General features: G+C 34.2%; 2 protein-coding genes across 12 annotated transcripts in view; one reads left to right on the forward strand and one right to left on the reverse strand.

Moving 5' to 3' along the window:
- ORC4 (origin recognition complex subunit 4) overlaps nt 1-12,133 on the reverse strand; it is a 63,936-nt gene extending 51,803 nt beyond the window's left edge. The window contains exon 1 of one of the 4 annotated variants that reach the window (XM_010974755.3): nt 11,881-12,128. The gene's annotated coding sequence lies outside the window, so the exon portion shown is untranslated. Of the gene's footprint in view, nt 1-11,880 lie in introns of all 4 variants that reach the window. The other 3 variants (XM_064484756.1, XM_031451368.2, XM_064484755.1) reach the window with 3 other exon arrangements.
- Nucleotides 12,134-12,225: 92 nt separating this feature from the next.
- The window catches only part of MBD5 (methyl-CpG binding domain protein 5), a 329,751-nt gene continuing 314,903 nt past the window's right edge, over nt 12,226-27,073 (forward strand). For 7 of the 8 annotated variants that reach the window (XR_010380573.1, XM_064484759.1, XM_064484761.1 and 4 more), the window contains exon 1: nt 12,359-12,953. The gene's annotated coding sequence lies outside the window, so the exon portion shown is untranslated. Of the gene's footprint in view, nt 12,323-12,358; nt 12,954-27,073 lie in introns of those variants that run through there. The other variant, XM_064484760.1, reaches the window with a different exon arrangement.

Below are 27,073 nucleotides of genomic sequence, written 5' to 3' on the forward strand. Positions count from 1 at the left end.
CAAAGCACATGGGCTAAAAAGCCAGCAGAAAAAAGGGAGTTACAACACAATATTTCTAAAAGAAAACTGAGAGAAGTTTGCTCAGCAGAACTCCAGAATAACTCTAAGAGCTTAAGTAGCAGAAAGACAAAAATTATAAAGACAAGGAAAATGAATGGTAAAGAGGCTTCCCAGTCTCTACCTGAATACTCTCATTAGCTCCATTTATCCCAACTGAGGGCAACAACTATAGTTCTCTATGTAAGGTGAGAGTTGCTTCAGAAGATACCTAGAGTCCGCACTGAGATCTGAGAAGGGAAGGTGGTGCCCCAGATAACTTTCTGGCCCTCTTGAGAAATATCTCATACTCAAAATGCAAGGCTCTCCTTATATCCGAAAGGAAAATTTGGTATTTGCACTTTAAGTAGCCTCCAAAATGGCTCCCTAAGGTTCTCATCTTCTACTCTGCATGTCTGAGTAATCCTCTACAACAATATAGAGCTGGCTAGTATAACCAACAGGTTATTGTGGAAATAATAGAGTGTGACTTTGGAGGAAAGGCTTTGACTTCCCCTGGACCTCCTGCTCTGGGTGAAGCCACCTGCCATGTAGGGAAGAGTAAGGCAACCCTATGACGAGGTCCACATGGTAAGAAACTGAGGCCTCTTGCCAGGAGTCAGTAGTAACTTGCCAACCACATGAGTGAACCAGTTTAGATGCAGATTCTCCAGCTCCAGTCAAGCTTCTGTATGACTGCAACTCCAGCTAATATTTTGACTATAACTTGTGAGAGACCAAGAACCACAACCATGTATCTAATCTGCTCCTGAATTTCTGACCCACAGAAACTGTGTAAGAAAATAAATGCTATTTTAAGGAACTACTGGTTGCAACTGTTTTAAAGTAGCTTGGCTTGCTACACAGCATCAAATAACTAATATACCTTTTTTTAGAATTTATAAAAAGCAATGAAAGTACTGATAATCTAGTTATTAATATTGAGAGTCAGTCATGAATGAATACTATAAACGTCCTCTTCAAAACAAAACAAACCAAAAAAAAACAAACAAAAAAAACAACCCAACCCCAAAACAAAAACATAACAAAATCCAGAGGATATGACCAAGGTAAAATTTAGAGAAGAACTTATGGTATTTATTAGATAATAAAAAAATACAGATCAGTCTCTATCCCTGGTTTCTGGCACAGAACTCCAGAAACCCTTGTAATTTCCTAAGTGATAAGAGCATCTGGAGCATTTTTTATTCTACTATTTGGTCACCGAACTCGATTCCTGACACAGGGATCCTGAAATCTTTGTGATTTCCTAGGTGGTAGAAATGTTTTTTGTTCTAATGAGGCGACTTTCAGTGGGCTCCTGAATGGGTACTGGATGAGAGCTAGTCACCAGAAAGACCAATTCATGATTAGAAGCTTGGAGTTTTCAACTCCACCCCCTATTCTGTAGAGTAGGGAGAACGGCTAAAAATGGAGTTAATAATCTATCATGCCTATGTAACGAAGCATCCTCCATAAAAATTCCCAAAGTATGGGTTTTGAAGAATTTCCGGGTTGGTGAACATGTGGGGATTTGGGGAGTGTAGCAGTCACTCTGAGAGGATGTCAAAGCTCCACATCCCTTCTCCATACCCTGCCCTATACATCTCTTCCAAGTGACTGTTCCTGAGTTACATTCCTTCATAATAAACTGAGAATCTAGTAAGTAAAATGTTTCTCTGAATTCTGTGAGCTGCTCTAGCAAATTAATCAAACCCAATGGTGGGGGGGTTGTTGAAACCTCTGATCTATAGTGGGTTGATGAGAAGTACAGGTGACAACCTTGACTTGCAACTTACATCTGAAGGGGCAATGGGATGTCTTGTAAGGGCTGACTTATTAATCTGTGGAATCTGATACTATCTCTCGATAAATAGTGTCAGAATTAAGTTGAACTGTAGGACACCCACCTAGTGTCTCAGAAGTGCTTGGTGGTGTGGGGAAGCCTGTTCCCTCCCCACAACCCTAGGCTGAAACTGAGAACTATACACTATTAAATAAACTTACTATTTAAGAAGAAAATACGTAATTTGCAATAAGTAACTTATAAAGGAAATTAAGTAAACCAAGACTGTATAACAAAAATAAGGATCAAGGCACATAATTCATGAAATTATTATTAATAAAATAACAAATAGTAAGAAAAGTAAAGGGAGAAAACCTGAACAAATTAGTCATCACAAAAGAAATGCAATGGGTGCTCAAAACAGAGCACAAAAATGGCTATAGATTTAGGTAGTTTGGGAATATAATTTTTAACTAAACATTCAAAAAAGAAATTCAAAGGGATTTAAACAGTTCCAGTATCAAGAAAAAAGATACAGGGCTTCTGACTTTATTCTATGCAACAGATATAATCTTTGTTAATAAAACTATACAAAGAGTAAAAAAATCTTTATAGATGAAGGTCACACAGAATTCATAAAGAGAATCAAAGATTCTCACCGGCTCATGTAAATATCATATGTAAATAAGAAAAAAGCAATGTTCAGAATGTTAGAAATCTAGGCGGGGAGGGTATAGCTCATGTGGTAGAGCACAGGCTTAGCATGCGTGAGGTACTGGGTTCAATCCCCAGTATCTCCTCTAAAAATAAATAAAATAAATTATCTCCTCCCAAAAGAACATAGAGTAAAAAATGACAAAAAAATGCTAGAAATCTGGTTCTTAAATTTGAAATAGAATTGGAATCAAAAACCCATTGTAAACAATGTTGCAAATAGAACCATGAACAATTCTTTCCCCATTTCTCAGCAAACAGTGTGGAATAACTGGACGTTGGCAAGCATAAAAATGAGTTGCCACAGACCTCACATTTTTCACAAATATTAACCCAAAATCGATCACAGACTTACACATAAAACACAAAACTGTAAGGTTTCTAAAAAGGAAAAAAGGGAAAATGTAGGTGACCTTGGGTTTGGTGATGAATTTTTGGATACAACATCCAAAGAATGAACCATGCAAGAAAAATTGATAAACTGGATTTTATTTAAATTAGCAATTTCTGTTCTGCCAAAGACACTGTTAAGAGAATAAAGACAAGTCAAAGACTGAGAAAAAATATTTGCAAAATACGTATCTGATAAAAGACTGGTATCCAAAAATATACAAAGAACTCTTAAAACTCAACAATAAGAAAACAACCCAGTTTAAAAATGTACAGTAAGATATACAGATTGCAAACAAGCATACGAAAAGACGCTCAATGTCATATCTCTAGGGAATTGCATATTAAAAACAACAATCTACACCTGTTAGAATGGCTAAATCCAAAACAATGCTGATGAGGACATGCATTAGTAAGAACTCAGATTTATTACCGACTGTAGTCCAAAATGGTACATCCATTTTGGAAGACAGTTTGGCAGTTTCTTACAAAACTAAACACACTCTTATCACAAAACCCAGCAGTCATGCACCATGGTATGCACCCAAATGAATTGAAAATTTATGTCCACACAAAGACCTGGACTTTTACAACAATTTTATTCATAATTGCCAAAACTTGGAAGCAACCAAGATATCCTTCAATAGGTATATGGATAAACAAACTGTGATACATCTATAAAATAAAATATTCAGTGCTAAAAAGAAATGAGCTATCAAGCCATGAAAAGAAACAGAGGAAACTTAAGAGGTATATTGCTAAGGAAAAAAAGCCAATCTGAAAAGGGTGTACACTGTATGATTCCAACTATGACAATTTGGAAAAGGCAAAAGTATGGAGATATTGAAAAGATCAGTGGTTGCCAAGAGTTCAAGGGACAGTTGGGAAGATAGAGAGCATAGGGGACTTTTAGAGCAGTTAAAACTATTCTCTAGCATACCGTCACGGTGGATATATGTCATTATACAGTTGTCAATTTTCACAATGTTCAACTCAAAGAGTGAATCTTAATGTAAACTATGGATTTTCATTAATAATAATGTATCAATACTGGTTCATCAAGTGCAATAAAAGTACCACACTAAGGTAAGATGTTAATAATAAGGGAAACTAGGTTAAAGGTAAGAGGAGCTGGGTAGGTGCAGATTTATGGGAATGTTCCACACTCAATTTTTCATGAAACAAACAAACCAAAACCCGCCCCCCGACCCCATCTATTTAAAATTTTTTTTAAAAAAGGAAAGATCTAAGTCACAATTTCTGAAAACACCAGGTGGGAATACGAGCTTATAGAAAATTTGTGAAAACAAAATGTAAGCACAAAAAGTAGTCAGTTTAAGTCAGTAAGACAGACAACCTATAAAACAAAGTAAAAAAAAAAAAAAAAGTGTATGGACAAAATCTGCTTTAGCAGATTGTGACCCAACAGGGTTGATTGCAAAACAGTGGACAGTAATTCAAGGGAAATGTTAGCTACATTAAAACTACTTTAACTAAAACTGTTTTTAAAAGTAATTCATAATAATTAAAATAAATGTTTGCTCTTGTTTTTAAAGAAATCAGATGTTTGAAGAACACTTATAGAGAAAATTTTTTATTTTCTCTTGTCAACACTGATCACAGCATTACTCAGGAACATAGCTCCCAGTAGCTGGTAGGAGATTTCTGCAATATACAGCAAATAAGCATATTATTTTACATAAGTATCTAATACAATGGAAAGATGCCAGCTACATCATATCATTTCTTTTAAAAGTACAGAAGAAAAATCTATGATCCAGCTTTGTTAATAAATGAACAGAAACATAGGTAAAAAACACTAAAATTACATATATGAACATCTTATTATTTCCAGGTGCAGGTACGACAGACGATTTTCACTTTCTCTTATCACTTTACAATGAATGTATGTTACCTTTTTGGTAACTTTAAAAATAATTATCTTGCATATTTAAATTAAAAAATGTATTTTATAATTTGAGTATACAAAGTAATCAATGCTGTGACAGTAAAATTTTAACTTTTACAGATATGTCACATATATAAACTTTCAACATGAATTTTTAAAAACATTATGCCCATCAGACATTGAATCAGAGTGGTGCTAAAACACACTGGACATGATACAAACCACCCAGATTTTAGAGAAAATATTTTTGGTATTTACTTATTATAAAGTAAGTTGACTGAGACATATACCGAACTAAAAGTGATTATTTTCAGAGAGCAATATAAGCTGACATTTCTGGGTCATCTATATAAAAATGTATATTTTTATAAATTGTGGAAAGATGAGAGCACTCAGGAGAATGTAAAAACATGCACGTGTATGCCAAAAGAAAAGTTAACACATTTAGAACTCTAGTCTTGCCAAGTCTGATTTCAACCTTTAGGTCAAAACTTACACTAATCTCAATTAAACAAGGAAGCAGTATAAAATATAAAACACTAAGATTTTGATGTGTTTTTATTGGAGGTGCAGAGAAAGATCGAGAAGAATGTGAGATTAAGGGGGAAAAATGTAGAAAAACTAGCAACCCCAACACATATTTAAAGATAAACATTTAAGGCAGATTGGGAGTGAAAAGAGGGAAGCAAATTGAAATAAAAGGATGGGGAACAACAGTCTATTCAAGACTTCATCTGTCTCCTAGATTACAATTTTCAACTCATATTGTATTTTCCCATTAAAGCATTAGTAAAATGTTCAAAGCTAACCAGTCTCATCAGCCAATCCTATTCAAATAGGATAAACACATAACATCAAGGTCACTCAATAACTAGTATTTTAATTTGAGCTAGATTTCATTGATAAAGCCATCTCCAAAAGACCTGCAGGGTTAAAATGGTTAAAAAAAACAGAAGCCTCTATTCCACTCCATCAAAAAGACAAGAGGTTCTACAGAGAGTAACAAAGAAGGACTCTACACTCGGGGATACCAGCTGCAGAAGAAGGTGAGAGTATCAAATTAAAAAGAAAAACAAGTTGAATGTTGAGTTCCTGAGCTCTGTTTTCAACTGGTTCTCAGCACTGGCAATCAAGCTTTTATTTTGGAGCAGGATTTCTTGTGATAACCCATACTGGCATTTTGAACTGAATAATTCTTTGTTATGGGTGGCTATTCTGTGCATCATAGGATGTTCAACAGCACCTGCAGCTTCTATCCACCAGTTTTCAGTAGCATCTTATTCTTGATAATCAAATGTGTCTCTAGACATTGCCAAATGTCCTCGGGGAGATCATATTGCCACAGTTGAGAATCACTTACTTAGAGGCAGAAGATTGGCAAATCCTTCTTATTGAATTCTTATTAACCCAAGAGAAAAAGCTTCCAAATACCTAAAGAAATTAACCTCAGGGTTCTTTTTCTCCCAAATATGTTGCAGCCAAATCTTTCCATAGTGAGAACCATCAATAGCTAGCAAGCCCTAGCTAAGTTCAGAGACATTAAATAGGTTTCCATTGCCGCTTACATAAATTTGAACACACAATCAAGGATCATAATATAGCTGAGGAAAGTCTCTAAAATGAAAAAGACTAAAACACACTAACAGAAAGAATAACTTAGAAAAAAATAGAGCACAGAGGAAGATATAAACCTCAAAACAACACTTAAAATCCATAAAGAGAAAAAAATACCAGAATGTCATGGAAAAAATAAAAAGATTTTTTTAAAGGTATTGAAGATTAAAGATATGATAGGAGAAAAAGTCTCAAACGTTTGAAAAATCAAATTTCTCAGAAAGTGAAAAGGAAAAGATTGGAAAGACATGAAAAATGGGAGAAAAGAAACAGGTCCAGTAGTACAATGTCTAACTGTAGTTCCAGAACCAAAAACATAGAGGCAAGGAAATTACAGAAAATCTATCAGAAACATTCTCAGAGCTAAGGGATACAAGTTGCAGACTGAAAGAACACATGAGATGCCCAGCAAAGGAGATGCCTACAGACTCTAATAATATGTCACCTCACATTAATGTGATATTTCAGAACACTGGCTACAAAAAAGAGAACATTATATAAGCTTCAAACAAAAAGGTTGTAGAAGCTTCCATAAGGGAGAAGAAAGCAAAGTGCGGTGTTGAAAATAAGAATGGCTTCAAATTTTATATCAGACACAGAGTTCCTTCACAAATCTGAAGAAAAACATTACCAACTTAGAATTCTACAACTAGTTAGGGTACAGTTAGGCATTAAAGGAACATAATGCCTCACAACATTTCCTTCTCAAATAGCTACTGGAGATTGCAACCAAACAAAAGGAGTACACAAGACAAAGGATTACATGGGATATAGGAAACAGAAGTGAGGACAGAGATTGCATGATGGGCAACCATAAGCAACCAGCCTAAACTGGAGATCAAAATGTTCTGGGAGATATTTCTTGGAGATGGCTAAACTCATTTTTTTTTAAATTGGTATTTTGGAAACTATACTGATAACTAGCACGTAGTTTGGGACTGAATTAATGATAAATATTCAGAAACTATACAGACACTGAATTGTTATCTACCAAAAACTAAGGTATCAGTGGAATGATGGGGGAGTGGTTGGGCATTTTGTGGGGAAAAAAAATCTAAAATTATATCTTCCATAGTAGGAAGTCAACAGATAATGCCTAAAATGGAAAAAAATCAAGAGGTAGCAAGATGTTACTTGGAAATACGGAGGTAAATACCAAAAGAATCAAGCAAGAAAAATTTTTTTGAAGTGTCTGCCCCTAGAGTGGAGGAAATGGTGGCTTTCCAAGGTGAGGGAATAAAGGCTGAATCATTTCAGTCCACCATGGCATAACTCTGATGGGCAGTATTCTCTAAAACTGAACCTGTGATAAATAGGTATGAGCTGTTTTTAATATAAACCATGTAGAAGTAGTTGAAACTTTAAGCATGTGTTCTTTTACATTTGAAACTGTTAAGTTAAAAAAAGAAGGAAAAAACTGCTTAAAATATTTTCTAAATTTCAATCAATTTGGCTTCTTATACTGTAGAGGTCAATGTGATTTTAAAATTTTTCAGTAATATATGACAAGTTAAAACATACTTTTGGCTAGAAGCAGAAAGAATCTGAAATAAAGTCTCAAAATGTAAAAAGAAGAAAAAGGGTTCTATTGATGGTGACGACAGATTAAATCGATCCAACTGCAAAGCCAATAAAAAAAACTTCATAATTAAAATTAAACAAATAAAAATGAGGCAGTATGAACTTACATGTCAAAATCTAGGAGAAGGTAAATGAGAGAAATAAACTACACACCTAGTTACTTTTTCCTGAGGTCTTTTGCCTATTCAGAATAAAACGCTAAGCAACAAGAACAAAGGCTGAGTTACTGGTGACTTTGCTGAGATACTGGAAAAAAAATTAAAGCACAGAACCCATACGTGGCCTGTGGACTCAGATAAACCATCAACCAATTCTGAGACATTAAGGGCAACTTTACCAGGATAAGGAAAATAGTTAAGTCTGCTTAACTCATGTGTATAATAGAAGGAATCTCAATTCTTGATCATGAACTAAGTTACTTGGAATTGGTAGCATCCCCAAACAATTTTCCTAGGAAAATATGTCTTCTTGAGAAAGACAATATTCTAGGACTCGTGTATGCCTACATTTATTCAAATACAATCAGTACACAGGAACACAAGAAAAAAAATCATGAATCAGCAAAAAAGACACATACAACAATTCAGAAACTGGAATTATGAGCCACAGACAATAAACTAACTACAAATACTATGCCAGTAAAAGCCACTATTACATTTTTTAGCAAGTAGAACAGTAAGAATGGACGCAGGTGATATATTTCTTAAAAAGGCACTGATCCACAGAGTCAAGAATCCCAATGAATCCAAAACAAGAAAAAGAATTCCACCCAAAAACATTAAAAAAATAGCAGAAAATCTAAGACAAAGAAAACATTTTTAAAAGACAGAATTCTTTCAAAAGGCAAGAATCAGATTGAAAGCTAACTACTCAAAATCAATAATGGAAGCCAAAAACCAGTGGAACATTATCTTGACAGTGCCGAAAAACAACCACAGTCCTACAATTCAGTACCCTCACAACATTTTTCAAGATTGAAAGTGAAACAAAACACTGTAAAGTAAGCAAAAAATTAAGTACTTTGGTCAGCAGCACACCTAAATTAATTAACTTCTAAAGGGTGAATACTCAAGCAAAAGAAAAAGTTCTCCTAAGAAAATTCAGAGATGCAAAAAGAAATAAAGAACAACAAAAATGGTAAATACATAGGAAAATGTAACTCAATATTGATGGTAGAAACAATGCTGTCCAACAGAAATACAATACCACTCACATATGTAACTTAAAATTTTCTAGTATCGACATTTTAAAAAGTAAAATATATCATAACTTATTGTAATTTCAACAGGTAATCACAATAAAAAATCTTATTTTACATTGTTTTCATACTAAGCCTTAGAAATCTGGGGTGTATTTGACACTACAAAACATGACAATCCAGATGCTAAATTGTCATCAGAAATACTTGATCCTTTAATTTTTATAAAGTTTATAGTTGAGAAAGTAAATTTACATACCCAAGTTGTTCCAAACCTACTTAAGGATCTTCCAGCAACCAAATCAAGTTTTTCAAACTTAAATTACTACAAAACCAAAAATTCAGTTCCTCAGTAACACCAGCCACATTTCAAGTGTTCAATAGCTTGTGGCTACTGTATTGGATAGCACAAATATGGGACATTTTTCCTAGAGTTAAAACTACAAAAAAAAAAATTAAATAACAACAATAATAGTATATAAATCAGTAAGAACTAAACGAAGATAAAGTTATTATTCAGGATTCAAGAAATGCTCCAAGCACAAAGAAGATATTTGCCACAGTGCTCAAATCTTTACATAAAACATAGACAACTGAATAGAAAACTGCACAAAAAACTTAAAAAGATAATTTAGAAGAAATTCAATTAGCCAATAAATTATTGAAAAAATGCTCAACTTCATTAATAACCAGGACCTACAAATTAACACAGTAATAGAGCTGTATTCATCAGGATGGCAAAACAAAAAATGTCAACTGCAGGCAAAACTGCAGAAAAAAAGAATCTATCATATACCGTTTGTGGGAATATAAATTGATAATATTCATTTTGGAACGTTTGGCGTAAACTACACTCTACAAAAATGCATGCTGTGTATATAAAATACATGTGTAAGAACATTCATCATAGCATTGTTCCTAAGTGCTAAAAACTGGACGCAATACAAATGTCCATAATATTAGACGAGCTGAGCTAATTAATTTATTCATGAAAAAACTTACCACACCACATTTACTATACTATAGTCCTTACTATACAGCAATGACTACATGAATTAAAGCTAACATGAGAGAAAAATTATACATAACATATAATTCATTTACATATAGATAAACAAGCAAAACTAATGTATGTTGTTTAAGAATGCTGACAAATGTGGATAAAAAATACTTAAAATAAAAGTAGGAAATCATTACTGTAAAAATCCAGATAGTGTTAACCCTTGGATGTGGTGAGGAAGGAGGAATAAACAGGAAGGATGGTGGGGGGCCGGCAAAGTTCTTCTTCAGTTTGTCAGTGATTACAGAGTGTTTGCTTTATAATTATTCATTATACTGCATATCCATGATTTGTGCATTTTTGCACATTCAGTATTTTGCCATAAAAAGGATTTTAAAATGGTTATTTAAGGCATTTTAATGTTTTGCTGTAATTTTTTTCTGTTCTAAAGTGACAAACATTTGGTTTTAATATAAACAGAAGTTTAAGGCACGGGGGTCTAGTTCTTACTCTATTTGACAAGACTACCACACACAGAAAGCAGTAAAAGCACTAGGGAATGATGCATAAATAGCATCTACTGACAAAACAAATAAGTAAAACATAGAACATAAGTAGTAACTTTGACAGAGTATCCTAAAGGACCTACTACAGAATTAACTAATACCAACACAATAAACATGAGGAATTTCAGATTCTCGGTCTTAAACACAACTATATAATGGGTGATAATTTTGCAAAGCACCTTTACAAAAGATAACGGAAAGACTGGAATGGTTTCAGTTATAATTGTATGAACTGAACACGAAAAAGAAACGGTGCTATTTTACTAAAAAAAGCTTTATTAATGAAACCATGAATCTTTTCTTAAATATGCTGCATTAACATGAAGGAAACATTATTTCCAGCAAAAACAGTAGCACTTAATTGAAAACCAAAGGCTCTAAATCCGAGGCTAGTAACTTAAGAATCTTAAAACACTCATTTAAAAGACTCTCTTCTACACCACGGAAAGGGAAAACTTTGATGGTGTCCATTCTCTATCAACCATAAGACACAATATCAAGGATCACACAATCCCATATTCCTTTCTGATACCAGCCACAGGCATTGTGTTGCAGCAACAACGCAAGACATGGAGGGAAAGTCCACTCCAGACTTCCCAGCTTGCTCCCTTCCCAAAGCCACTCCGAATTCCTGGGAGGGTACCGAAATAAGGAACTGATGGTCGTAACACCCAACGTAAGCAATGCACCGAATGCCAAAATTGTCAAAATTCACACAGCTTGTCTCTCTCCCGACAGGTTCCCTGCTCTGAACTGAAAGAAGCAGTCACCACAATCATCTGCTGAGGCTCCACCGATTCCATTTCTCTCTTATATCTGGCCCATCACATTCCTCACCATCACCTGGTGTAGTCACCACCTGCCACAAATCTCATCAGGACTCCCTATCCTCGTCAAGGGTTCCTCGCTGCAGGCTCATAGGGCGACTACAAGACAGGAGCCCGCCTAGTTTCTGGCCTGCCTGGCCTAGACAAGCCTGCCCCCTTCCCGCATTCCCAGTCTCCACAGACTTCCGTCCTCCCCTTTTCGATTCGCCTTTCGCACTGGTGCCCCTGGCCTTCGTCTGAGAGCCTACCCCAACGTTACCTTTCACGGAAAAGTCTGTCTGCCCTTACCAGGGCAGCGCGGGATTCTGGAGACCGCGGGAATCGCCGCACGAACCCCCCTCGCCGCGCAGTCTGATCCGCTTCACCTGCTGCTGCCAACGATATGCCACTACTCCCGGCATGCCCCGCGCAAGCACCGCCTCTCTCACCCCGCCTTGCTCTCTCTCAAACACGTGACCTCTTTTCGCCTCCATCCACGCCCACTTCCGTTCCTCCACTTTCCCTTAGGAGGGAGGAGGGGGCTGAGGGTGTTAAAGAGTAGCGACTTCCTCCTACTCCCCGCCCCCGCCCCGCTACCCCCTGCTACAATGTCTTCCGGGTCGCGAGCGCCTCGGCGCCTTCTGGGAAACCATCTCATTTCCTCCCCTCCCCCTCCTCCTGCCTTCAACCAACCAGCCTCCCGTCAGAGAGAGACATGCGCAGTGAGTGCCTCCCGTCTCTTCTACCCGAACCCCCCCTCCCCCCCAAGCAGAGAGACCCCAGCAGCAGCAGCAGCTGATGATGAAGAGAGAGGCAGTGGCAGAGGGGGGGCACCTTTTATTTCTATTTTTAAAGGGACAGGACACTAATTTTACCCCACTTCAACCTTGAATTGAGGGGGGTGGGGGGAAGGCGGCTGAGTTCCTTCCCCCACCCTCCAGCCCTGAGACCTGAGAGGGAGATTGAGCCTGAGAGAGAAGGAGAAGGAGTTTCTTCTTCGAAAACCCCCATCCACGACTCCTACCCCCTCACCCCTCCACTAGCCTCCCTCCCGAGCCCCCTCCATCCTCCTCCTCTTTGGCCGTGAGAGGAGGAGAGAAAGAGACCAAAAGCCTCTTAGCAACACAGACCCTTCTCTGCTGCTGTTGCTGCTGCTGTTGCTGCTGCTGCTGCTGCTACTGCTGCTGCTGCTTGGCCCTGGCTGGAGACATCTCACTACACCCAGGAGCAGCCACTTCCCCAGCTCTCCTCCTCCTTCGCCTCCTCCTCCTCCACTCCCCCCCCCCCTTTATTACCCTTTGTGTCATCCTCCACAGCTCCAGGGAAGGCACTCAAAAGTGGGGGGCAGGAAAGGTAAGTGTGTCTGTGGGGGCTTCATTGCCTTCCTCTGGCTCTGACTTTAACTCCGGGGCAACAGTAGCACCAAACCACATACGCAGTGGAGCTCCGGGGTGAGGAGGGGGTGGTGCTGGGGGGTGGTGAAGGAGGGGTTGGAGTAGGGAGGGGTGTGTGAGGTGGGTGCCCATCCTGTCAGAGGAGGAAGGGCACTTTTTATTTTTATTTGCTGTTGTCAGAAGTGGTTTCTCTCCTCCAACTAACATCTGATTGTGTCTTGCTCCAGTGGGGGAGAATACAAAAACAACCCCCTCCTTCCTCCAATGAGGCGCCAGGGAAAGAGACAGAAAGAGGCACACTTTCTAGATGTCACTTTAAAAAATTCATTTGGAGAGCTTTTTTCCTTTTTCCTTAGGAAAAGCTCCACTGCATTTGTTTCTGAGTGGGAAAATGTCGGGATCTGGTTGTATCGGAACTGCTTATCCATTTGTAGACCTGAGTGTTTTCCTCTTTTTGGTTCTGTATGTGATTTGGATATTGACTTAAGTGTTGGAACAGACTTGATTGGTTTTTGCTTTCTGGGTTTAATTTTCCTTTTTTTCGTTTTGTCTGACTTGCATAGAAAATTACACATTTTTGGTTGATAGAGGCCTTTGGATAGGTTTTGACTTGTATTATTGCTTTTTTTGTTATATGTTTGTTTCATATATCAGCATATAAAGTTAAAAGCGTAAAATGCTTAAAGTTTAAGTACCACTGGTATTGTCTCTCCTTACATATGCTCCTGATATTTATTTTACACAAGATGAGAATATTAGCTATTTCATAATTAACCTGGGTATTTTTCTAATCTTTGTAACTTGTTTGAACAAGTAATCCCCATTGAAAACTTTTATGTTGTTCTGGCTTCATGGAAGGCCAAACCTCTCCATCAATAGTTTGCTGGATTGGTACCACTTTCAGTTTTAACTGAATTATTTATTTACTGTTGTAAATTGAGATGAGTTTTTCATCTCTTGGGGGTACTGAACCAAATTGCTTACTATATGTGAAAGGAGACAAATTTTTGAAATACGTTTTCATGAGTCAAATCATGATGTTGTAGTTAGTGTATTCATTGTAGTGAGATATAATTTGAAAGATAAATCCAAATTTAGGTTTATAGTGTAACAATCTTGATAAAAATTACCATTCTCCATTTTTAATGTGGTATGTTCTTAGTGAATGGTTTTCAAATTCAGTGGTGTATTTGATTTCACAAATGCTAGAAAGTATGACTGTGATGTAGGCCTTTTACTAGGGCTCACGTTGGAAAGTGGTATTTTGTTTCACATGTACATTTCTTTATCCTTTCCTTAAAGATGGATGCACACTTATACATACACACACACTCTCTCTCTCTCTCTCTCTTTCTCCCTCTCTCTCATACACACCCTTTTTTGTAACTGCATTGGTATCTCTGATCCCATAATTTATGTCAGCAAAAAATATTCTCCTGTAAAGCAGCAATTTTGTGATCAGACTGGCAATATGAAAACAGCAATTTGATCGACTAGAAAGGATTGAAAAAAATAAATCCAGAAGGATATTTGACATAAATATTAGGAAGACATCATACTTCTAGTTTTTTTTTCTTGATGGTAAAGCCAAAACATAATATAGTGGCAGAAAAACATTGCACATGTACAAACCTGTTCTGTAAAATTTTAATTACTAACTGTGTGAAAAAGTAGACATTCACACACATGGGGAAAAAAATCTATGTAGCAGTAAGCAACATGGTCCTATTTCCTTCCTTTCAGTTATAAATTTGAACAGTTTCTTACCTTTTTCTGAGGTGTAATTGGTGCACCCTAGCAGACATCTGTGCCAAGTTCAAGTTTGTCTCCCAGCATCAATACTACTATTCTAGGTCCACCTAGTATTTCTCGTTTTTACCTTAATACCTCAGCAACCTTAACATAAGAGATGGAAAGAAGAATTTAGTGAGGAAATCAATTTTAAGTAAAGTGAATTGTGTAGATAATTGGGATAGTAGTTTGCCAGTGGGCAGCTGAGTGAAAATTTACAGCTTGATAATACCTTTACTTACTCTGTTTCAGTTTTCCTTTGAAAACGTTTCTTATCCCACCACCCCCAGGGTAATCCTGTATGGTTTGAAGATTCTAGACCTCCTCTAAGTTGGATAATGATTTACTTTTAGAAAACTGTTTGTTTTTATTATGGCTTTTTTTTTTAGTATTAAGATATAATTTTGAATTATAATTTTCAAGGAGGTGATATCTTGGAGGTCACTTCATCCAGCTCTTCATTTTTCATATTGCTGAAGTTCAGAGAGCTTGAGGAACTTGTGCAGAGTTCCAAGGCCTGGAAGTAGACAGGACATGGACCAGAGAACTCCGGTTTCTTGACATTTTCACTATGCTGCACTACTTCATTTTCCTTTGTCAGAAATGAAACTATCATGCACAATTCTGTCTATGGCACTTAAGGGTTTTATATGGAGTCATAGTCTAAGAATATTAAGGAAAAGGGCTGTAAAGCCATATTTTGTCCATTTATATATAGGAGAGTAGCTTGTTGTTTTTTTAAGAGGTACTGATTTCTCTCATTGTGGATTATTTCTATTTTGAGAATTATTTCAGCTTTGCCTCATGCTCATTTTTCCCTTACTCTTCCAATTAATCAGTCAATATACTTCATTCTCTTGTATTAAAGATGTATATGTATTATGTATATATGTAAATGCATATTGTATTATGAATGTTTACTTGTGATTCTCTCTCTGAACTAATTAAGGCTAAAATTTTTGTCTTGTTAACGTTTCTGTCCCTCATAGCACAGTGTCTGGTGCACAGTAGGCCCTACGGTTGTATGTCATAATTTATATAAGAGTTAGGCATATTTGAATTCGTTGACTCTCATATGTGGAGTTCCTTCCTTTTCTTCCTTTTTCGTTTTCTCCCTGCTACAATTTCTTCACTACCATGATTTTTTTTCTTTTATCTTTACTATGGTTCTCACTTTTTCTAATAGCCAAATTAAATCCTGTACTCATAATAAGTAAAAACATATTCCCTCTAATACTTGTACAGGGTGCAATTTGACAACAGTGATTTGTTTTAAATAAGGGATGATCAAAAATTCCAGTTAAAAATGTACTAGCAAATGTTTAGAATATACTTAAATTTCATTTCATTGAGTGACTGGTACTATAGGTTACTGGAATGAGTAGGCTACTTTTTACCAGCTCTATAAAGCAACCATTACTGAGGTGATTTGTTTCCCTGACTTTGTTTTTTTGGTCCTCACCCAGACAATTATCAACTTTCCAGTTTTCTATGGATATGAAGATTTACTCCTAGTCATCAGTGGGACCCCAGGAAGTCAGCCAGAAAGCCTATGTCCAACTTATGTACCTTTGCAAACTTGTCTGTATTTTGAATGTATGTGCAAAACAGATTGTACTTAGCTATTCATTAAACATTTATTGAGCATCTGCTGTATGTCAGACACTGTGATAGGCATCTGAGAAGTAAGGATGGCCCCTACAGTTTAATGTGAAGAGATATCTTAGTTGTATTCCATAAGTGTATTGGTCACATATTTTGATGTTTATACCTAAATAAATTTTATTAACCAAATGGATACTGATAGGTGGGAAAATGCATGTTTAAGAAGGATATTGCTGTATTTTACTAGAATAGAAAAACATAAAGAAAAAACTTCCACTTAAGACTATATTCTGGGGATTTCTATTCCATAGATAATTCACTAATTTTAGACCATGAAATAGTCTGTGTGGCTATCATTGCTGGTATTTTCTTACTATATACTTTTATTTGAAGATGACCAACACTGTTCACTAAAATATCTCGTACTAAATTATTACAAAAAAGGAGAAAACCCCAAACTCTCTAAACGTAAACTTTCTTTTCCCTCAAAAGTGGCTTTTGTCTTTTTACATTTCATATAACAGGTTATCTTTCATAATTCATTGGAAGATATTGTACATTATCGTTAGTTATTTTCTATCATAGTTTAAGCTGACAGTTTGATTTAATCATCACGGGATAATTATAATATAAACTATTTAGGAGTTTTGGGATTTTTTTATGTGTACCGGATATATTTCTCCAAGATCCTCATGAGAAACTTTCCAGTTCTAGTTCTAAGTCAATTGCACTTTTTAATCTTTATTATGTGATACAGTTTCTGTAACTTTAGTATGAGTTGGAGATTTCTTAGTCAAAGGATGTTTCAAAAACAGAGAATACTATCTTAGTTCTGTCATAGTTTTCTTATGATTTTAAAGTATATTAGAGAGAAAGAGATTTCCTGGATTTCCTTTGCTCTCCTTAAAATTATACCTTTATAATAATATTGATTTGCAATTTAAAAAAGGAGGAATTCCCTGCTGGTACAGTATCTTGTGAAGGTAAATAGATTTCTGAGGATCAGTTCTGATCTCTTTCACATTCTTTCTTAACTTTATGTTTTAGTAATAATCATAGTTACCATTTATTTTAAGTACCTAGCACTGTGATAAATATTATCAATCCCAGTCAGTCCCTACAGTGGTTCTGTGAACTTTGTAACACTGTCCTCATGTTAAAAATGAGGAAACCTATTACTGACAAAAGAAGATTTTATCATATAGCAGCAAAATACTCCATCATAGTAAATTCATGACACTTTCTAATTAAAAACACAGTCAGAATAGAAGTTTTATCAGTCAGTAAGTATTCTGGTAAACATTAGTAAAATTATGGCCCTAGGAGCTTATTGAAACAGTGATGGAAATTTTCTGAAAATTTACAAGGACAGAAAGACAAATAGAAAATCCAGTTCTTTATAAGGAACATAGATGCAGACCGGTGTGCAACTTGAAGTAAAGTATACATAAAATGCATCTTCTCTTTGTATGACAGAAATAACATTTAAGACTTCTACATATTGAACTTCTTTTATCTTACATGAAGTTAAATTTAACACTTTGTTTCATGAAGTTTGGAGGTTCCAACAATTAGTGACTCAGTGAATATTTACTATGAAAAATTTTTGTGTAACTCTGTTGATAACAGAAAACCTGTAAACAAAGGGGAGTTTATATTACCTAATACTTAGGCACGTATATATACATACATACTTTCTGGACCCTCTATCTTACAATATTTTCAAAATTAGTGCATTATATGTATAGGATTAAATTTAATGTACTCTTTTTAGTACTGCTTAGAGTCATATTTTTAGTATAAGAATGGACAACTTGTTGGAATCTCTAGATGCCTAAATTATTATACAGATGTTCTCTAAAGCAGCTATTGAATTAAGATACTTTTTGAGCCAGCTAACCAAGGTGATTTTTACATCCTTTACTTTTAGGCGAAAGGAGTAATTTTTTAAAATTCTGTTTTATTAATTAAGTAACTTTCATATTCATCCTAAGTAAATACACATTCATCTTATATGCTTACATTGACCCTATTATCTATAAATGTTACGCCAATGCTTTATGACCTAAAGAGTTTGGAAATATTTTTAAATGCTAAGGAACTATTCTGTGTCATCTATTATACTTCAGAAAGGAAAGTTTATAACAAATATGGTTTCTTGCTTTTAAACAGTCTGAATAATTAGTGGGATAGAATAAATCTGTGGTCCTAAATAATCTCCTTAGATAATCTAAAGGTAATTCAGTTAAAAGTAAAGATTCTAACTCTTCACCATTTCTGTTTGAGGTATTTCTTTATCATCTAAGATTTCAGAAGTTGGAATGACTCAGTGTAACTCTTCAGAGAGACAAGGTGTGAACTAGGCTGAACATATTAAGATATACCTTCTAATGTAGCTAGACATAATGGAAAAAATCTGATAATTATACCTGGTGAAAAGCATATACTTCATTCAAAGTTTGTTGTAATTCTGATTTGAGTCCTTATTTCAGTTGACCTATAGAACCTTTTCTTAGGAGAATTTGTAATTAAATTCTGTGTCCTTGAGTGATTTATTAGAATGTATTGTTTTAAAGAACTAAAATGAGTTATATACATCAGTTACCAACCTTTGAGTGGTGAAAAAATTTTGCACACTGGATTCTTGGCCAACCAACCAAGATTACAGCAGTGAGAGGGAAATTTTCTGTATGGTGCTAGTGCGAAAACTAGTATATGCTTGTCCTGCCAGGTTTTTTTGTTTTTGTTTTTGTTTTTTAATTTAATGTCTATATCTCAGAAGTTAGAAGTAAACCTAAAGTGTTTCTTAAGGTTGGCAGAGTGTTAAATTATACTTCAATTTATCCTTTTATTCAAAGCTATTTTTTCTATACACCTTGAGTCCAGAAGTGCCTACTAATCTGTTGACCATTAACTAACTTAATTTATACATTCAGACATCTTAATATTACTAGTATCTAAAAATAATAATCTAGAGTGTATACATACAGTCACTGATGTTAGGGGAGGGAAGTATTCCACATCCAACAAAAAAAAATACTGATTTTTAAATAGCTTCCTTACTTGGGGTATACTGATCTAAGAAACAGCTGCTATGTAAGATAAAAAGGGTTTTTATTTATTTGGAAAGTAAATATAAAGTTTATCATTAATGAATATTAAGCAACATCAAAATATTTAGGAAGTTAACTACATGTTCCAATAATGACAAATTTAGAGGCTGTTTTTTTGCATTATTCTAAAATCATTTTCTTTCTTCCACATTTGTCACACAAGAGTTTTTGCTGAAGGATTTCTTGGCCATTTTAGAGACTAATCTAGTTAAAAGGTTTGTTTATGCTTCCCATCTCTGTTCTGCTGATGGTATTAGAATGCAGGCCAGAGCCAGACATCTAACTGTTTATAACATTCAAACTTCAATTAAAGCTACAGTGTTCAGTTCACTATATATCAGAAAGCTCATACCAGCCACAAATACCTCCAGTAATGATGGCAATGATTTTGTGTAGCCATAGGCTTTCCTAAATCATGCCACTCCTTATGAATTCCTTTTGTTCATTTAGGAAGTATTAACATATAATTCTTTCATTGAAGTCTAAAAATGAAGCATATTTTCTTCTAGAAGTAGTATAGCTTTTCCTTTAACAATCTTTTTTGATAATAAAACCTAACAGCTTTTATTATTGCGTATCTTCCTTAAATGGTTCAGTTTAGCTTTTTTAAGATTAGTAAATTCAATAGTAGATATTAAGTCTGCTATCCAATTGATTTGACTCCTGTTTCCAGTATGAAGAACATAGCAATATTTTGTCTGTTAGAAAACAAAAGTAACAGTCACATTACCGCAGTGTTCTTCTATGTATGAGAGGAGACTAGATCCACATAATACAAATTTTAATTTAATCTTATGTTGCTTTTCTGGTGTGCTGCTCCTGCTGTTTGTGATCTCTTTGTTCTAAGTATGTTGATAAAATATATCAAAGTTTTTTTTCTTAAGGTTTTTTTGGGGGGATATTAGGTTTATTTATTTATTTATTTTTAATGGAGGTACTGGGGATTGAACAATTGAACCCAGGACCTCTTGCATGCTAAGCATTCACCACTGAGCTATACTCTGCCCCCTTAAAGTTTTTTTTAATTTTTTTATATTTTTTTTAATTTTTAAAGCTGTTAAAAATTCTCTAAAAACATTTATTCAGCAGCTTCTCTATTCTCTGCAAAATTTACCCCAATGAGTCAGTAAATGACTTCTGTATGTGTCTAATTTTTCTGAGTAGTAGACAAATTTGCTATATTATATTACTTTCTCTTTTTATAAAACTAAATTTTAGTTTTTATTAATTTCAGATCTTTATGTATTAAATATATATTATCTTTGTACATACATATGTTTTTATTAAAATGTAAAGTTATAGGAAATTTGAACATGTTAGGAATGATGAAAAATGACATTGAATTGAATGAAAACTTGCTAAAATACTTTTAATTAAGAACTGTTACAATGCAAAAAAGCTGTATTACTCATTTTCCTTGGTACTGAAAGTAATGATCCATTTATTTTAGAATATTATAAGGTAGAAAGTTAGAAACCTCACTACAGTATCTAAAGATAAGAGCTAACAACAACTATGCAAAATTTGAATTTGTAGGCTAAAAATCTGGAAAAATCACTAAGATAAGCTAAGTTGAAACTCACAAAATAATGTGCACAGTATGATCCCATTTATGTAGAATAAAATACAGATAAATGTGCATACAATGTATAAGCATATATAGTTGCATACATATGTAATGTATTTTTGTGCTATATGCACATATACTCAAAATTAAAAATTGTATAATATATATGCATTATATTTATGTAAATACATTGAAAAATGGTCAGAAAAATATGTACAAAATTAATTTATAGCAAGTATGTATGTGGGATGCTGGAAGGTTGAACTTACTGTTTTGCATACTTTAGTATTACTTGGGTTTATTTTTAACAATAAGCTCATATTCATGTAGTAATTTATAAAGGAAAAAATATTTTTATGTACTAAAAAATATTTTTATGTACTAAAGGAAAAAGAATGACCTAAGAAAATTGCTGTCAAGTCCTAACCCCTAATCATCACATGAATGTATCTCTTGAATACCTTGAAGAGAATTGAATATTGGCTAACAATCATCATAGCTTGATACAGAATAAAGTCTGTTAGGCTGATCTAATCTTATCTAACAGTGTGAAAAGCTTAGTCAATTGAGACAGGAACAAGGAATGTAATTTATCCTGATTTTTAAATATTTTGCTTCTTATTGCAAAATGCGTTTCTTGCTATCCTGGCAAAATATAGACTGGGGAACCAGTGGCAAAGACTGTCAGTCTAAAGTAGTAGACAGTAAGTCAGTTTCAGTCTGAGGTAAGATACAACATATGGACCTAAGATGGACTTTTGTTATTTTAATCAGTGATCCAAATTATTGTATGTTCATTCAAAATACAGATGGAATAGTCATTTAACATTTTTAAGTTTCCTGTATTTATGTACTAGTTTGAATAGAAGATAAAAATAAAACAAGTTTTAAGATAAGTTTTTTTTTTTAAAGTGACTTAAACATGTATTTGAAAACCACTTCAGGAGCCTTTGTAAAATAACATCAAATTGAGTATGTAAATATGCAGAGTAAAAGAAGCAATTCTGTAGAGTTAGTCACAGTGGACTTCCTGGGAGGACATGAGTTAATCAGAGTTTAGGTAAAGGAGAGATCCTAAGTTGGCGCAGAAAAGAGTAATTCAAGTAAAGACAAAGCTTCCAATGGAATAAGGGGATGGGGAAGCTTATATTTACTAGTTTGAAAGCTAAGATTAAAATTCAAAATAAACTGATGTATTTGGAAACTGGTTAGAAATGATATACCTTGCATTTATGTTTTCAAAACTTCATTTCCCAGAATGCAGGTCAGAAAAGAAATAGGAAAAAAATAATTTGCATGAAAAATAAAACAGTGATTAGTTCTTTGCAATTATGACAGGAAAATCTGTCCATGAAGCAACCATAGTGTGAATATACGTTGAAAATGAAACACTATAGTTAAAATAGGAAAATTTTATCCAAGGATACTGAGGTTCTTTTTTTGCTTCATAATTAAAATTCATATTCAGGTTCATGGGATCAGTAGTAAATAGTATATAATCAAAGTTATAAATCTTATTTATAAACTCCAAAATTAACAGAAAGATATCTTACATTTTCTCCATTTACTTCATAAGGTTTATTTGCATTTAATTTATTTCCAGCTGGCCCCATCATGTAAATTATCAGCCTACCTATTCTCTACCACCATGTACTGGACTTTTTTTTTCCCCAAAAAATGGCAAGCTTAACAAGTTCTCTCAAATAATGTCTCTGTATTTTGTTTCACTCAAAAAAGTCATAGTAATTTTTCTTTTAAAACTATGTAGGAAGCATTGACTCAGTGTTTAAACTTAGACTAATATTCTTTACACTTAACACAAAACTTACCATTACAGTTAACCTTTGAACAACAACCTTTGGTTAGGAATGCCAACCCTCCAAGCAGTCAGAAATCCAAGTATAACTTATAGACAGTATTGCTATCCGCAGTTCTTCCATATGGGAGGATTAAACCAATCACAGATCATGTAGCACTGTATATATACTACTGAAGAAAATCCATGTATAGGTGGGCCCATGCAGGTCAAACCCCTGTTGTTCAAGAGTCAACTGTACTAATAAAAGAGTTGTGTTATAAGAATTCATTTCTATTTCAGTTTAAAGCTCATAATGCTTTTTCTCATAGAATCATTGTTATAGTGGTTAGGTCTCCTAAAACTCCTTTAACACAGGTAACAATGGGAAGTAGTGAATATAGCATTGTGCCCTAAACATAACTAGGTGGAGTTTAGAAAAGAAAAGCAAGAAAGGGGTTCAAAATTGATGTCTGTGTGTACTCAAGAGAATGTCCTAGGTGTGATTGACTGAGTTTGAACAATGAAGAAAAAGAATAAGTCTGCAAGTATACTAGGCTAGTGTGGGAGATTGTAGCAAGTGATTGTCACATTCAGTTGGACAACTTGGGAAGACCCACAACTGGCACCTATATATGAAACAGTGTGATGTCTGGAGCATACCAACACAGAGGAAATAGAAGACATCACATTCACAAACTGAATGTTTCAAATCTAGGACATATTTGCGTGAATGTTATCAGAACATAGAACTTTTTTAAATTCTTTTAAGAAAAGTAGGATTGCAAAATGGTAACAGTAAATGCCAACTTTGTTGTTTTAGAGTAATTCATGCAGTCAGAAGTAATTATAAATTACTAAGTTACATCAATTACTTCAGGCCTTTATGTTAGCCTTGAAAATATGGAGTAGTACTTTTAAAGACAAAGTTGAAGAAATTTAATTTTTAATTCTTGTTTTCCATTTAGCTTTCTGTGTTGTCAATAAGATTTTCATTTTTGATCTTTAAATTTTAATCATCTTTGAACACGAGTTTCTGTCTGTATTAATAAACAACCTAATTAATAACTAAAGGTTCAAGAAATGCCCCAAGTATTAACAACATTTTTAAAAATTAATGTCACTTGAATTTTATTAAGACCAAAATATCACAAAATGTGTTAAATTGTAAGGAAAAGGTAAAATATATGCAAGCATTCATTGAATAGAAACAGTACTTTAGTCGATGAATTCTGCCAGGGCATCATTCTTCATCAGGTGATTTTTTTTTTTTTTATTGACGTATAGCTAGTTTACAATGTTGTATTAATTTCTGGTATACAGCAGAATGTTTCAGTCATATATATACATACATATATTCCTTTTTATGTTCTTTTTCATTATAGTTTGCTACAAGATATTGAATATATTTCCCTGTGCTATACAGTATAAACTTGTTTATCTATTTCAGGTATAGTAGTATCTGCAAACCTCAAGCTCCCAATTTATCCCTTCCCACCCCTCCCCCCACTGGTAACCATAAGTTTGTTTTCTATGTCTGTGAGTCCTTCATTAGGTGATCTTGAACTTAACTTTCTGACATTCTCATGTATGGTTTTTGAAGCAGATTAACATCTATAATTAGAAACTACAGAATTTAGTTCAGTGCTTATTTATTTAGTTATGTATTTGCTTTTTTACTTACTTATAAAACATTCTAAATGAGACAGTACCACTGGCATTGATTTATTTTTCTGCAGTGTCTAGCAGACTACTGATGATTCATAGACCAGAAGTATTTGAGAAGCTTATTAGTATTTGAAAACACAGTTTACTAAATTTATCTAATAACTTTAAGGGGTCATTGTACCTTCTAGAGGAACAAAAATGAAGAATCACTTGGGAATTATTCAGGGATTGATGTATTCCCTCTGTTTTACAGCTTTCTACTTGTCTTTCTATAAAAGTATATTCCAAAGATCCCTAGTTACATGATAAGTTAATAGGTGTGATCCCTGCCGAAGTTTCCTTCATCAAATAAAGTTTAAAAAATATGATTAAAGAACCCTGAACAGGATTTTTTACTGCAGTAGTAATCACTAACATTTACTGAGTGCATACTTTGTGCCACTCACAGTGCTAAGCATTTTACGTACATTTTCTTACTTAATCTTAACAACCAGAGAAAACATTCTGAGAAACACAACTTCAGGAAGTGTTTCCTCATATTATTTCACAGCTTGCAAGCACCTATCCAATAACTTATGTTAAGAATGTAAAAGTGAGACAAATACCATTTTCTCTTGTTAAAAGCCTACAGCTTTGGGAAAGAAAGGTTATAAACTTATCCTTAAAATTAAATATTGAACTTAATAATACGTTTCTATACTCTTCTAATCATCGTACTCACAGATGATCGATAATACCATTATACTCTTTTTGTAATTAGGGAACAAGCTTTAGAGCTTCAGAAACATGCCTGGGTTTGAGCATGGGATCTATATACTGAGTACTATCGTATGGAACCTTTGGTGAGTTAAGGTTCTGAACTTTCTCAAAGTTGTAACTATTAAATGGTAGAATACTTATGCTTATGAAGTCCTAGCATGTTGTGGACATTCACTAAGAACTAGTTTCCTTTCCTTTTCCTTCTCTGTTTATTTTATGAGTAATAACCGTGGTTTAGAATCTTTGAGAGATTATACATACATTAAATTTTAAATTATTCTCCTTGTTTTAAAAAATAAAATAATCTGTTATTCCTAAAACTATTTTAAGATTTCATGAAACTCTGCATGGGAGGGCTTGATCTACTTTGTCTTTTTGCTTTTCTGCACTTTGCTAATAAAATGGGCACTTGTAGATGTTGTTTAACTGAGATACTAGAGAAATTTGAATAAATAATCATACTTTGGTAATGTAAATACAGAGAGCTTACAGTAATGCTTTTGGTAATTCTTATTAAGTGAAATGTAAGTAGATCTCCTTTTTTTGTCTTAATTTTTCCACAATTGACAAACAATATTGCAAAAAAATTAAGAGCCTGGACTCTAGATCCGGTCTGTTTGGATCATATCCCTTTTCTGCCATTTAACTAATTATGTGACATTCTGTACCCCAATTTCCTCATTAGCAAAGTGGATGTAATAATTGTACCCACGTCAGGGTTATTTAATAAGAGATATATATGTGTATATGTCACCTTTTAAAGTGCCTGGCATATATTGAGTACTATAAAAGTGTTAACTGTTAATAGTGATTATATGGATTGTCTGTATATTGTGACTAATATGTTTTGATAGGAATCTAATTTGGTAATTTCATTTGGCAGAATAAAACAAATTCACAGTTCCTTGAAAAGGATGTCACATCTTTATGTTGCATTTTATATTTGCCAAATTCTTTGTATTATTTTCTACTTCTTACTCTTATTATTGAGAGATAGTGGGAAAAAAATATCCCTATTGTTTCCTATAAAGAAACATGACATACGGAAAGTTCAGAACCTTTTATAGCCATGGCAGTTTTTAAAGTCAATAGAAAGACCAAAATTAGAATTCAGAATATTCCATGTGTCAGTATGTTGAGTCATGCATCTTTACTCCTTATTAAGTATTTAGACAACAAACCTATTAGTTGGCAAACTTTATGTTAAAGGTATATTATTCGGTTCTTCAAAAATTTCAGTGGCTTGTATCTCCTTTGGATGTGTGCTCTCACTTAAGGTTGATTCACTAAAATATTATATGATAAAAAGATTAAAGTTAACTGGTGGCCTGTCTATCCCCTAGGACATTTAAGGGTTGAGTATCTATTTTTAGTTATTAACTGGCTTCCCCTCCCCTCATTTGATGAATTAGATCAAACACTTCTTTCCTATTTCTCATATTATCAGTAAGTACTCTACTACTATATACTGTTGGTTCTATGTGCTTTTCTGAGCCATCCAAGAAACTTAACCATCATTCTTAATACTTAGTTTCTGTGAAAAGTGATCCAAAGTTTCAAAGAATAAATTATTATACAGTGAACTTTTGAAAAGCACTAGGATTATAAGTTTGTATTTTTTAGACATAGTAGAGAAACATTTAAAATAGATGTTTGTTTTTTCTTGTTTAAAATATTGCATAGTGTCTATAATTGATCAGTTTAAGAAACTGATGAGCAGTTTGGTTGGGATCCAGAAAATGATAAATGATGATGGCCAGAAAACTCAAAACTATCTCTTT

The sequence above is a fragment of the Camelus dromedarius genome, chromosome 4 (genome assembly GCF_036321535.1).
Source record: "Camelus dromedarius isolate mCamDro1 chromosome 4, mCamDro1.pat, whole genome shotgun sequence".
Lineage (NCBI taxonomy): Eukaryota > Metazoa > Chordata > Mammalia > Artiodactyla > Camelidae > Camelus > Camelus dromedarius.